Below are 14,794 nucleotides of genomic sequence, written 5' to 3'. Positions count from 1 at the left end.
CCCGGGACTAAGTGCCAGGAACGGTCACAGGCCGGTACCGGCACTTTAACCCCCAAAATGTTGCGATCGAACACGATCGCAGGATTCCAGGAGCTGGCAGGGGGCTGACAGTCTCTCTGCCTTTTTATATCAGAGACTCCGCGGCAAGACGTGGGGTTCCGATCGTTGCCATGGTGACCCAATGTCATGATGACGACATCCAGGTCACCAGACCTAGGAAACTTACTGATTATGCCTGGTGCATGATGAGCAAGTTTGTCTGTCAATGCAGTGCTGACAACTTCTATAGCATGCAGATGCTGCTTCATCCCCATGCTACAGAAGCGATCAGCCTGCAAAAAATGATAGTTCCATAGTGGGACAAAGTAAAAAAAGTTAAGAAAAAAGTAAAAAGGTTTTTTTAAATAATCGTAAAAATAATTTAAAAAAAATCAAAAATAATAATAACAAAATAAAAAGATATTGCATTTCTAAATAAATATTTGAATGAAAAAATTATAAACTATAAAAGTACACATATTTGGTGTCGCCGCATCCGGAATGACCCGACCTATAAAACTTTCAGTCCGGAAACATATTGGATGTTTATGCTTGACACTCATACTCCTCACCATCTCAATGGTAGACAAGACTTAAAAAAACAATATTAATTAATGTTTAAGTAATATTTCTTAAGGGAAAATATGTTACTTTAATCTATATCTATGACAGTTTTAACTGGTAATCACTTGGCAATCTATATATGCTTTTTTGCTTTTTAATTGTTTGTCCAATCAATGTCACGTGTATACTATATAAATGTTTTCAATGCACTATGAGGTAGATCATGAGTAAGACTCTATAGTTGAAACGCGTTGATCGTCCTCACTGGTGTGCCAGGTGTTTGCTATGCAGATTTTTTTAAGATCTTTATACTTTTTTTAGTTGTCCAATAAAGCTTTACAAAGTTTGAGCCGCCTCCTCCTGAAGCTGGATCATTTCTCCTCTTGTTCTCATTTGGCGTGGGTGCTCACCCCGATCCGTGCTGGGCGTTGGCAGGTTTGGGGATTTCATCGCAGACCGGTAAGCTGTCTATTTTTCTTTTAATGACCTATAAAACTGTCCCACAACAGTTGTGCTCAAAAGTTTACATACCCTGGCAGAATTTTTGCTTTCTTGGCCTTTTTTTCAGAGAATATGAATGATAACACCAAAACTTTTTCTCCACTCATGGTTAGTGCTTGGGTGAAGCCATTTGTTGTCAAACTACTGTGTTTTCTCTTTTTAAATCATAATGACAACTGAAAACATCCAAATGACCCTGATCAAAAGTTCACATACCCCATTTCTTAATAACGTGTATTGCCCCCTCCCCCCTAACATCAATGACAGCTTGAAGACTTTTGTGGTAGTTGTGGATGAGGGTCTTTATTTTCTCAGATGGTAAAGCTGCCCATTCTTCATGACAAAAAGCCTCCAATTCCTGTAAATTCCTGGGCTGTGTAGCATGAACTGCATGCTAGAGATCTCCCCAGAGTGGCTCAATGATATTGAGGTCAGGAGACAGAGATGGCCACTTCAGAACCTTCACTTTGTTCTGCTGTAGCCAATGACAAGTCGACTTGGCGTTGTGTTTTAGATCGCTTTCATGTTGGAACGTCCAAGTACGTCACATGCACAGCTTCCAGGCTGGAGACTGCAAATTTGCCTCCAGTATTTGCTGATAACTGTCATGATCCAGGCCGGGGTTTGTTTCTTGCTATTCTCCCCCCGGTCTGGTCATGTGGGGGTTAACCTTCTCTGCCTCGTTCTGGGTTCGGTGTGGCTATTTCAGTCTGCTGTGGCCTGCAGACCAATGTCAGTGATGATAGTTCATGCTCGCAGGCTAGAGCAGCTGACCCCTTGATAATGTGCTGTGTCCTCTGCCCGTTTACTCTGTTCCAATGACTTCCCTTTCCTGCCTCCCTGCTTGTCTTAGTGTTCGCTCCCTGTTCTTGGACCTTTTGGTATGTGACCTGGCTTGTCTTCTGACCTGTTTTACTGTCTCTCATCTTGGTTATATCTGCTTCCTGTATGGCTCTGACTTCTGGCTTGTATTTGACCCCATGCATTGCTGTGACCTCTGGTACTCTTGTCCTGACTGTTTCTGACTCGGCTTGTCTGACCTCTCTTTTGCCACCAGGTGGCGCTTGTGCTGCTGCTCGGTGGTGTTACGCTGTGTGTGCAACCTTTCTTCCCTCACCAGCATCCCCTGGTGGAGGTTGCACTATACTGCACTTCAGCAGCATTACAATAACATGCTGCATTCATCTTTCCTTCAACTTTGACCAAGTTTCTTGTGCCTTTGTAACTTACACATCCCCAAAATCCACCTCCATGCTCTACAGTAGGAATGGTGTTCATTTCATCATAGGCTTTGCTGACCTGTCTCCAAATGTAACATTTATGGTGGTGGCCAAAAGGTTAAATTTTGGTCTTATCACTCCAAATTACCTTGTTCCAGAAGTTTTGAGGCTTGTCGCTGTGCTGTTTTATGTATTGTAGGAGAGATACTTTGTGGCATTTGCACAGTTTTGGCTCTCTTCTGGCAACTCCACTATGCAGCCCATTTTTCTTCAAGTGCCTCCATAGTGTGTATCTTAAAACAGCCACACCGCTAGTTTTCAGAGAGTCCAGTATTTCAGCTGATGTTATTTGTGGCTTTTTCTTTAAATGCCGAACAATTTTTCTGGCAGTTGTGGTCGAAATTTTTGTTGGTCTACCTGACCGTGGTTTTGTTTTTAAAGAGCCCCTGATTTTCCATTTGTTAATCACAGTTTGAACACTGCTGACTGGCATTATCAATTCCTTGGATATCTTTCTGTATCCCTTTCCTGTTTTATACAGTTTAACTACCTTTTCCCGTAGATTCGTTGACAGTTCTTTTGCTTTCCCCATGACTCACAATTCAGAACCATCAGTGGCTGGATGAAAGATGCAAGAGTCTGTCTGGATCCCAGACACTCAGTCAGCTTTTATGCACACACACTGATAACAAGCAAACAAAAGTCACCGAAGAGGATGTTACCTTTAGTAGCCATTCAAACCCATTTGTGTCAACCTCTGTGCGAGTTATCAGGCCCAAATCATCAGGGTATGTAAACTTTTGATCAGGGTTATTTGGATGTTTTGGGTTGTCATTATGATTTAAAAAGAGAAAACACAGTAGTTTGACAATAAATGGCTTCACCCAACCACTAACCATGAGTTGAGAAAAAGTTTTGGTGTTATCATTCATATTCTCTGAAAAAAGGCCAAGAAAGCAAAAATACTGGCGGGGTATGTAAACTTTTGAGCCCAACTGTAGTTAACCCCTTTAGTGAACACCATAAAAAAAAGGCAAAAAACAACACTTTTTCATCATACCACCGAACAAGAAGTGGAATAAAACACGATCAAAAAGACGGATATAAACAAACATGGTATGGCTGAAAACGTCATTTTGCCCCTCAAAAAGCAAGCCACCATACATCTCCATCAGCGGAAAAATAAAAAAGTTATAGCTCTCAGAATAAAGGGATGCAAAAATAAAACTTTTTAGAGAAAAAATAATTTCTTGCATAAAAGCGCCACAACATAAAAAGATATAAATTGCTATAATTGTACTGACTCGAAGAATAAAATTGCCTTATCAATTTTACCACACATGGAACGGCATAACCACCCCCCCCCCCCCCAAAAAAAAAAGAAACTCCTGAATTGCAAGTTTCTGTTCATTCTGCCTCCCAAAAATCGGAATAACAAGCGATCAAAAAATGTCATGTGCCCGAAAATGGTACCAATGAAAACGTCAACTCGTCACTCAAAAAACAAGACCTCACATGACTGGGCCAATTTAGGGAAAAATTATAGATCTCAAAATGTGGTGATGCAAAAACTATTTCTTGCAATAAAAAGCGTCTTTCAGTGTGTGACAGAAGCCAAACATAAAAACCTGATATAAATCTGCCATCGCTATAATCGCACCGACCCGAACAATAAAGTCACCTAATTACTTATACCGCACGAGGAAGAGCGTAAAAAAATAAATAAAACCAATTCTTCACCTCCTGTTGATTTTTTCATTCTGCCTCCCAAAGATCGCAGTAATACGTAGATTTACATGGTATGTCAGGTGCTGGTCTTTGATGAAAGCTCAGAAACAGAGATGAATCATTGCTGGCAGAGAAGGGCTATTCAGCCAAGATGTGCTTCTGTAAGGAAGTGGACAAGAATGAAGAAGACTACAGTTATGTCGAGTTTTTGCTTTTACTTTATTTCCGTTACTCCCCTGAGTGTTCAGAGTTTTTTTTTTTTACTTTAGATCGGTCTTACGGTTCCATAGATTTGGACCTTTATATTTGGTGCTATTTTTTTACTAAGGGGCGTGGCTCATAGAGAAACAATAAAGAGTAGACTAAAGACACTCCCTCGAGGATTTCTACCCCAAGCCAGTAGAAGATCCAGAAGCAGCACCAGTAGAAGATCTAGAAGTAGCACCAGTAGAAGATCCAGAAGCAGCACCAGTAGAAGATCGAGAAGCAGCACCAGTAGAAGATCCAGAAGCAGCAGCAGTAGAAGATCTAGAAGCAGCACCAGTAGAAGATCTAGAAGCAGCACCAGTAGAAGATCCAGAAGCAGCACCAGTAGAAGATCCAGAAGCAGCACCAGTAGAAGATCCAGAAGCAGCACCAGTAGAAGATCTAGAAGCAGCACCAGTAGAAGATCTAGAAGCAGCACCAGTAGAAGATCTAGAAGCAGCACCAGTAGAAGATCCAGAAGCAGCACCAGTAGAAGATCTAGAAGCAGCACCAGTAGAAGATCTAGAAGCAGCACCAGTAGAAGATCCAGAAGCAGCAGCAGTAGAAGATCTAGAAGCAGCACCAGTAGAAGATCTAGAAGCAGCACCAGTAGAAGATCCAGAAGCAGCACCAGTAGAAGATCCAGAAGCAGCACCAGTAGAAGATCCAGAAGCAGCACCAGTAGAAGATCCAGAAGCAGCACCAGTAGAAGATCCAGAAGCAGCACCAGTAGAAGATCTAGAAGCAGCACCAGTAGAAGATCTAGAAGCAGCACCAGTAGAAGATCCAGAAGCAGCACCAGTAGAAGATCTAGAAGCAGCACCAGTAGAAGATCCAGAAGCAGCACCAGTAGAAGATCCAGAAGCAGCACCAGTAGAAGATCTAGAAGCAGCACCAGTAGAAGATCGTGCCCAGATCCAAATCAGGCTCGGGTCACGATCCGGCTGTAGCAGAGCACCGTTCCTGTGGGCCGTTACTTCCAGCATAGAGGTACATTACAGGGTGTGGGCTGGGGCCATGCTTCAGGGAATGGAGACAGCCAGGGCGAAGAGCATATTGTGTACCCAGTGATTCGCAGATTTAAAATTTGTGATCTAGCAAAATACCGGTGTCCCCCGCCTCTAGGGCCAGTGTAACGATTAGAGATGTTTAGAGATTACTACGGTGACGGGCCTAGAACTGAAAGTGACGTCCGTGAAGTTGAGACATAAAAGCATTAACATTTGTTTAACTGCTAGATAACAAGGACCTTAGGTATCCATGGTTACGACCACTGATATAGTGACAGTTAGCTAGTTGCTAGTAGTCGTAACCATGGATACCTAAGGTCCTGCAATGCCTTGCACACGAGAAAAGAGACATAGCGAATCAGAAAAACTATACTACATTTCTAATTGGAGGTATTTGCTGCTATTATTATTATTACATATTGGAATAGGATCTTGGAGATGGGAATACCCCTTTAACTGTCAAACTCTGACAGCGGCATTTACATCATTCAGCCCAGGGGACGCTGAAGACCCTCATGCCTGTTAAGTCTCTGCTGGTCTTCATAGGAGACCATGATTTTTACTATATACAGCAATACTATGGCATTGTATAAAGTATAGGTGATTGGACGATCCCAAGGTGAAGTCCCCTAAAAAGATTAACCAATAGAGTAAAAAGTAAAAAAACAAAGTTTTTAAAAATCTATAAAAAATGTATAAAATTTTGAATCACCCTCTGTTTAAAAAAATAAATAAATATATATACGGTACCTATATATAATAATAAAGATTATTATTATTATTACCTATATAATTTACATATTTGGTATCTCCATGTTTGTAAAAGTCAGATTTATCAAAATATAAAAGAGTAAAAAAGAGAAATCAAAATGAAAAGAAATTGCAGGTTTTTCTGTTGCTTCCAAACAGTAAAAAAAAAAAATCAATAAAAAGTGATCAAAACGTGTTATCTGCACTAGGGTTGAGCGAAACGGGTCGAACATTTTCAAAAGTCGCCGACTTTTGGCTAAGTCGGGGTTTCATGAAACCCGATCCGACCCCTGTGCGGGGTCGGCCATGCGGTACGCGACTTTCGCGCCAAAGTCGCGTTTCAATGACGCGAAAAGCGCCATTTCTCAGCCAATGAAGGTAAACGCAGAGTGTGGGCAGCGTGATGACATAGGTCCTGGTCCCCACCATCTTAGAGAAGGGCATTGCAGTGATTGGCTTGCTGTCTGCGACGTCACAGGGGCTATAAAGAGGCGTTCCCGCCGACCGCCATCTTACTGCTGCTGATCTGAGCTTAGGGAGAGGTTGCTGCCGCTTTGTCAGAAGCAGGGATAGCGTTAGGCAGGGTCCATTAACCACCAAACCGCTTGTGCTGCAGCGATTTGCACTGTCCAACACCACCCTCGGTGTGCAGGGACAGTGGAAGTTTTTTTTTTTTTTTTCCCCTCAGCGCTGTAGCTCATTGGGCTGCCCTAGAAGGCTCCCTGATAGCTGCATTGCTGTGTGTACGCCGCTGTGCAAACCAACTGCTTTTTTCAAAGCACAAATCCTCTTGTTCCTTCCTTTCTGCACAGCTATCTTTTTTGTTTGTCCACACTTTTTATTTCATTTGTGCATCAGTCCACTCCTTATTGCTGCCTGCCATACCTGGCTGAGATTACTGCAGGCAGGGAGATAGTAGCTGCCTGCCATACCTGGCTGAGATTACTGCAGGCAGGGAGATAGTAATTGTAGGACATTCCCTGTTTTTTTTTTTTTTTTTTTTTTGGTGGGAGATTAAGATTGGCAATTTGGCATTTCTGCTAGAGTGCCATCCCTGTGTGTGCCATCTCTCTCACATAGTGGGCCATAGAAAGCCTTTTCATTTTTCTGTATTTTTTTTTGTGGGGTGTATAAATTCTCCCTGATAAAAATACAGTGGGAGATTAATATTGGCCTTTGGGCTTGTGTGCCAGTCCTGAGTGTGCCATCTCTCTCACAAATAGTGGGCCATAGAAAGCCTATTTTTTTTTTTTTTGGGTTTTATAAATTCTCCCTGAAAAAAAGGGAGATTAATATTGGCCTCTGGGCTTGTGTGCCAGTCCTGAGCGTGCCATCTGTGCCAGCCCTGAGCGTGCCATCTCTCTCACAAATAGTGGGCCATAGAAAGCCTATTTAATTTTTTTTTTGGTTTTATAAATTCTCCCTGAAAAAAAGGGAGATTAATATTGGCCTCTGGGCTTGTGTGCCAGTTGTGAGCGTGCCATCTGTGCCAGCCCTGAGCGTGCCATCTCTCTCACAAATAGTGGGCCATAGAAAGCCTATTTAATTTTTTTTTTTGGTTTTATAAATTCTCCCTGAAAAAAAGGGAGATTAATATTGGCCTCTGGGGTTGTGTGCCAGTTGTGAGCGTGCCATCTGTGCCAGTCCTGAGCGTGCCATCTCTCTCACAAATAGTGGGCCATAGAAAGCCTATTTAAATATTTTTTTGGTTTTATAAATTCTCCCAGAAAAAAAGGGAGATTAATATTGGCCTCTGGGCTTCTGTGCCAGTCCTGAGCGTGCCATCTGTGCCAGTCCTGAGCGTCCCATCTCTCTCACAAATAGTGGGCCATAGAAAGCCTATTTTTTTTTTTTTTGGGTTTTAGAAATTCTCCCTGAAAAAAAAAAGGGAGATTAATATTGCCCTTTGGGCTTGTGTGCCAGTGCTAAGCGTGCCATCTCTCTCTCTCTCTCAGTCAGTGGGCCATAGAACGCCTATTTTTGGTTTTATTTGTTTTCTAAATTCTCCCTGAAAAAATCATTTTATTTTATTTGGTTTCTAAATTCTTCCTGATAAAATCATATTTTTTTTATTATTTTTTTTTCTAAAGTCTCCCTGAAAAAAAAAAAAAAAAAACAAACAAAAAAAACAGTGGGAGATTAATATTGGCCTTTCTGCTTGTGTGCCAGTCTTGACTCCTGGGTGTGCCATCTCTCTCTCTCTCTCTCTCTCTCTCTCTCTCTCTCTCCAATTGTGGTCCATAGAAAGCCTATATTTTTTTTCCTTGATTTGGGTTCCAAAATCTACCAGAGAAAATAACTCCATCAATCATTGGTAGAAAAATATTGGCCTCTGGGCTTGTGTGCCACTCCTGATTCCTGTGTGCGTCATCTCTCACTCAGTGGCCCATAGAAAGCATATAGTTTGTTACATTTGTTTTCTAAATTCTCCCTGCAAAAATCTATTTATTTTTTTTTGGGGGTTTCTAAAGTGTTCCTGAAAAAAATAAAAATAAAAAAAAAATAATAGTGTGACATTAATATTAACATTTGTGCTTCAGTGACAGTCCTGCGTGTGGGGCATCTCTCTAATTTGCAGCCACCAAAAAAAGAGTGTGTAACATTGGGCCTGATTTTCGCTGTGGTCTCACCAACCTGTAAAGGGGTAGCTAAATCATACTGAAGTTATAGCTCACCGTGTAAGTTGTGTGACTGCAACAAATAACGTTAGTTTGGTTACGTTTTTAAAACAATGAGGAAGTCTAGTGGAAGAGGTCGTGGCCGGGGGCGTTCATTGTCAGCTGGTAATGAGGGTAGTGGTAGTGGTGGAGCATCAGGTGGTCGTGGGGAAAAAAATATTGCACCTAAGTCTGGAGCTGTGGAGCCAGGTTCGTCGTCCGTCTACACAAGGCCTCGAACGCTCCCTTTTCTGGGATTAGGAAAACCGCTTTTAAAGCCGGAGCAGCAAGAGCAAGTTTTGGCTTATCTTGCTGACTCAGCCTCTAGCTCTTTTGCCTCCTCTCGTGAAACTGGTAAAAGTAAAAGCAGCGCGTCGTTAGTGGATGTTCACGGTCAGGGACAAGTCACTTCCTTGTCCTCTTCAGCAAAAACAACAACAGAGAAGAATGCAGCAGGCGACACAACGGGTTACTCCATGGAGCTCTTTACACATACCGTCCCTGGCTTAGAAAGTGAAGCAGTTAACAGTCCATGCCCATTACAAGTTGAATCTGACATGGAGTGCACTGACGCACAGCCACAGCCAGACTACTATGCTGGTCCTTTGACTCAGACCACAACATTGCCCTCGCAGGGTGCTGATCAAGAATCAGACCCTGATGAGACTATGTTGCCCCATCACGAACGCTATACCACCGAACGACATGGTGACACAGACGAAGTTGCGCAGGAGGTACAAGAAGAGTTATTAGATGACCCAGTTCTTGACCCCGATTGGCAGCCATTGGGGGAACAGGGTGCAGGCGGCAGCAGTTCTGAAGCAGAGGAGGAGGAGGGGCCGCAGCAGGCATCAACATCGCCACAGGTTCCATCTGCCGGGCCCGTATCTTGCCCAAAACGCGTGGCAAAGCCAAAACCTGGTGGAGGACAGCGTGGCCATCCGGTTAAAGCTCAGTCTGCAATGCCTGAAAAGGTATCCGATGCTAGAAAGAGTGCAGTCTGGCATTTTTTTAAACAACATCCAATTGATCAGCGCAAAGTCATCTGTCAAAAATGTTCTACTTCCTTAAGCAGAGGTCAGAATCTGAAAAGTCTCAATACTAGTTGCATGCATAGACATTTAACCACCATGCATTTGAAAGCTTGGACTAACTACCAAACGTCCCTTAAGGTTGTTGCACCCTCGGCCAATGAAGCTAGTCATCAACGCAACATCCCTTCCGGCAGTGTAGGACCACCATTTAGCGCACCACCTGCTGTATCTGTGCAGGTATCTTTGCCAGGCCAAAGCAGTCAGGGTCAGGGAATCACCAGTTTCGTAGTAGGAAACACTGCATCTAGGGCACCGGCGGCAACAATACCATCTCCCACCGTCTCTCAGTCTGCCATGTCCACCGGCACCCCCGCTAGTTCCACGATCTCCAGCTCTCCAGTCCAGCTCACCCTACATGAGACTATGGTTAGAAAAAGGAAATACTTAGCCTCGCATCCGCGTACACAGGGTTTGAACGCCCACATAGCTAGACTAATCTCGTTAGAGATGATGCCCTACCGGTTAGTTGAAAGCGAAGCTTTCAAAGACCTGATGGACTACGCTGTACCACGCTACGAGCTACCCAGTCGACACTTTTTTTCCAGAAAAGCCATCCCAGCCCTCCACCAGCATGTTAAAGAGCGCATCGTCCATGCACTCAGGCAATCTGTGAGCACAAAGGTGCACCTGACAATAGATGCATGGACCAGTAGGCATGGCCAGGGACGTTACGTGTCCATCACGGCACACTGGGTAAATGTGGTGGATTCAGGGTCCACAGGGGACAGCAAGTTTGGGACAGTTCTGCCTAGCCCACGGTCTAGTAAACAGTTGTCTGTAGCCGTTCGCACCCCCTCCTCCTCCTCCTCCTCCTCGTCCTCCTGCAGAAGCAAGAGCTCGTCCACAGACCGCAGTCGCACAAACACTCCATCCGCACCTGCCACTGTTGCACACCAGGTCTCCCATTATGGGGCAGCTACTGGCAAACGTCAGCAGGCTGTATTGGCTATGAAGTGTTTGGGCGACAATAGACACACCGCGGAAGTTCTGTCCGAGTTCTTGCAGCAAGAAACGCAGTCGTGGCTGGGCACTGTAGATCTTGAGGCAGGCAAGGTAGTGAGTGATAACGGAAGGAATTTCATGGCTGCCATCTCCCTTTCCCAACTGAAACACATTCCTTGCCTGGCTCACACCTTAAACCTGGTGGTGCAGTGCTTCCTGAAAAGTTATCCGGGGTTATCCGACCTGCTCCTCAAAGTGCGTGGACTTTGCTCACATATCCGCCGTTCGCCTGTACACTCCAGCCGTATGCAGACCTATCAGCGTTCTTTGAACCTTCCCCAGCATCGCCTAATCATAGACGTTGCAACAAGGTGGAACTCAACACTGCACATGCTTCAGAGACTGTGCGAACAGAGGCGGGCTGTTATGTTTTTGTGGGAGGATACACATACACGGGCAGGCAGTAGGATGGCAGACATGGAGTTGTCAGGTGTGCAGTGGTCGAAGATTCAAGACATGTGTCAAGTCCTTCAGTGTTTTGAGGAATGCACACGGCTGGTTAGTGCAGACAACGCCATAATAAGCATGAGCATCCCCCTAATGCGTCTGCTGATGCAAAGTTTGACGCACATAAAGGATCAGGCGTCTGTACCAGAGGAAGAGGAAAGCCTTGATGACAGTCAGCGATTGTCTGGTCAGGGCAGTGTACATGACGAGGTACCGGCCGAAGAGGAGGTGGAGGATGAGGAGGATGATGGGGATGAGTATATTTTTAATGAGGAAGCTTTCCCGGGGGCACGGGAAATTGGTGGCGTGGCAAGGCCGGGTTCTGGTTTTTTGAGGGACACAAGTGACGTAGATTTGCCTGCAACTGCCCCTCAACCAAGCACAACCGCAGATTTGACAACGGGAACTTTGGCCCACATGGCGGATTATGCCTTGCGTATCCTCAAAAGGGACACACGCATTACAAAAATGATGAACGATGACGATTACTGGTTGGCCTGCCTCCTTAATCCTCGCTATAAAGGCAAATTGCAAAATATTATGCCACATGAGAACTTGGAACTAATATTAGCAACAAAACAATCAACTCTTGTTGACCGTTTGCTTCTGGCATTCCCTGCACACAGCGCCCGTGATCGTTCTCACACGAGCTCCAGGGGCCAGCAGACCAGAGGTGTTAGAGGGGCAGAAATCAGAAGTGGCGTTGGCCAGAGGGGTTTTCTGACCAGGTTGTGGAGTGATTTTTCTATGACCGCAGACAGGACAGGTACTGCAGCATCAATTCAAAGTGACAGGAGACAACATTTGTCCAGTATGGTTACAAACTATTTTTCATCCCTTATCGACGTTCTCCCTCAACCGTCATTCCCATTTGATTACTGGGCATCCAAATTAGACACCTGGCCAGAATTGGCAGAATATGCATTGCAGGAGCTTGCTTGCCCGGCAGCTAGTGTCCTATCAGAAAGAGTATTCAGTGCTGCAGGTTCAATACTAACAGAAAAAAGGACTCGTCTGGCTACCCAAAATGTAGATGATCTAACCTTCATTAAAATGAACCACAACTGGATTTCAAAATCTTTTGCCCCACCCTGCCCGGCTGACACCTAGCTTTCCTATGAAAAGGTCTTGCCTGTGGACTATTCTGAATGAGTTTTCCAATCTCGTAATTTTCTTCACCTGATTGTCCAGCATACGACATGTTTCCACCTCACGAAATGGCCAAACTCCCCACACGGGGCCGTGCTATCGCCACTTTGCGCTTGGACCCTTGAGAGTGCTGTTTGTCTGAAGAGGTGGGTGTGGCCGCTTTTGGTCGACGGCACTGCCACTGGGTCCCTCATAGTACAATAAAGTGTCTCTGGCGGTGGTGGTGCGCACCCAACGTCAGACACACCGTTGTAATATGAGGGGCCCTGTGCCTGTACCGCCGGCCACAAGACAGTTCCCCCCCCCAGCTCAAACAGTGCTCTACCACTAGCAAAATTATCTCTCACAGCTTCACCAATGTGTAGTCTAGGCGCTGACATCCTTCAATGCCTGGCACTGACAATACCATTGTTTTGACATTTTTGTTATGTTAGGCCTTCGAAGCCTGTCTGCGGTCCCTTCTTTCTACAACTACTACACTGACCAGGCCACTGCTGGCCGTGTTACCCTGGAACCAATTTAAAAGTGCCTACAGTCAGCCCAATTTTGTTATGTTAGGCCTTCGAAGACTGTCTGCCGTCACTCCTTCCACTAGACTTCCACAGACCAGACCACTGCTGCCCGTGTACCCCTGGAACCAATTTAAAAGTGCCTACAGCCAGCCCAAGTTTGTTATGTTAGGCCTTCGAAGCCTGTCTGCGGTCACTCCTTCCACTAGACTTCCACTGACCAGACCACTGCTGCCCGTGTACCCCTGGAACCAATTTAAAAGTGCCTACAGCCAGCCCAAGTTTATTATGTTAGGCCTTCGAAGCCTGTCTGCGGTCACTCCTTCCACTAGACTTCCACAGACCAGACCACTGCTGCCCGTGTACCCCTGGAACCAATTTAAAAGTGCCTACAGCCAGCCCAAGTTTGTTATGTTAGGCCTTGGAAGCCTGTCTGCGGTCACTCCTTCCACTAGACTTCCACAGACCAGACCACTGCTGCCCGTGTACCCCTGGAACCAATTTAAAAGTGCCTACAGCCAGCCCAAGTTTGTTATGTTAGGCCTTCGAAGCCTGTCTGCGGTCACTCCTTCCACTAGACTTCCACTGACCAGACCACTGCTGCCCGTGTACCCCTGGAACCAATTTAAAAGTGCCTACAGCCAGCCCAAGTTTATTATGTTAGGCCTTCGAAGCCTGTCTGCGGTCACTCCTTCCACTAGACTTCCACAGACCAGACCACTGCTGCCCGTGTACCCCTGGAACCAATTTAAAAGTGCCTACAGCCAGCCCAAGTTTGTTATGTTAGGCCTTGGAAGCCTGTCTGCGGTCACTCCTTCCACTAGACTTCCACTGACCAGACCACTGCTGCCCGTGTACCCCTGGAACCAATTTAAAAGTGCCTACAGCCAGCCCAAGTTTGTTATGTTAGGCCTTGGAAGCCTGTCTGCGGTCACTCCTTCCACTAGACTTCCACTGACCAGACCACTGCTGCCCGTGTACCCCTGGAACCAATTTAAAAGTGCCTACAGCCAGCCCAAGTTTGTTATGTTAGGCCTTCGAAGCCTGTCTGCGGTCACTCCTTCCACTAGACTTCCACAGACCAGACCACTGCTGCCCGTGTACCCCTGGAACCAATTTAAAAGTGCCTACAGCCAGCCCAAGTTTGTTATGTTAGGCCTTGGAAGCCTGTCTGCGGTCACTCCTTCCACTAGACTTCCACAGACCAGACCACTGCTGCCCGTGTACCCCTGGAACCAATTTAAAAGTGCCTACAGCCAGCCCAAGTTTGTTATGTTAGGCCTTGGAAGCCTGTCTGCGGTCACTCCTTCCACTAGACTTCCACTGACCATACACTGCTGCCCATGTACCCCTGGAACAAATTTAAAAGTGCCTACAGCCAGCCCAAGTTTGTTATGTTAGGCCTTCGAAGCCTGTCTGCGTCCCGTTCTTTCAACTACAACTACACTGACCAGGCCACTGATGGCCGTGTTCCCCTGGAACCAATTTTAACTTGCCTACAGCCAGCCCTATGTTATTATGTTAGGCCTTCGAAGCCTGTCTGCGTCCCGTTCTTTCAACTACAACTACACTGACCAGGCCACTGATGGCCGTGTTCCCCCGGAACCAATTTTAACCAACATCATTAAATATAAAAAAAATTAATTTGATTATAAAAAATAAGATCGTGTTGAGATCTCAAATGCAGACATTTTAACAATCAAAACAAACACACAACAAATATCTGGAACTGTACTACAAAGGTCCAACAGCTACAATTTCTTTCTCCTGCAAGAAGTTAACTGAAAGTTTTTTGGAGTTGTTAACACAGATATGGCATCCACCGAGTGTTGTCCTGTCGCGTCTCCTTTAAATTATTTCCAATAAGATGTTAAACTA

Source organism: Ranitomeya imitator, chromosome 5 (genome assembly GCF_032444005.1).
Source record: "Ranitomeya imitator isolate aRanImi1 chromosome 5, aRanImi1.pri, whole genome shotgun sequence".
In the NCBI taxonomy this organism is placed as follows: domain Eukaryota; kingdom Metazoa; phylum Chordata; class Amphibia; order Anura; family Dendrobatidae; genus Ranitomeya; species Ranitomeya imitator.
This window is presented reverse-complemented; position numbering follows the sequence as displayed.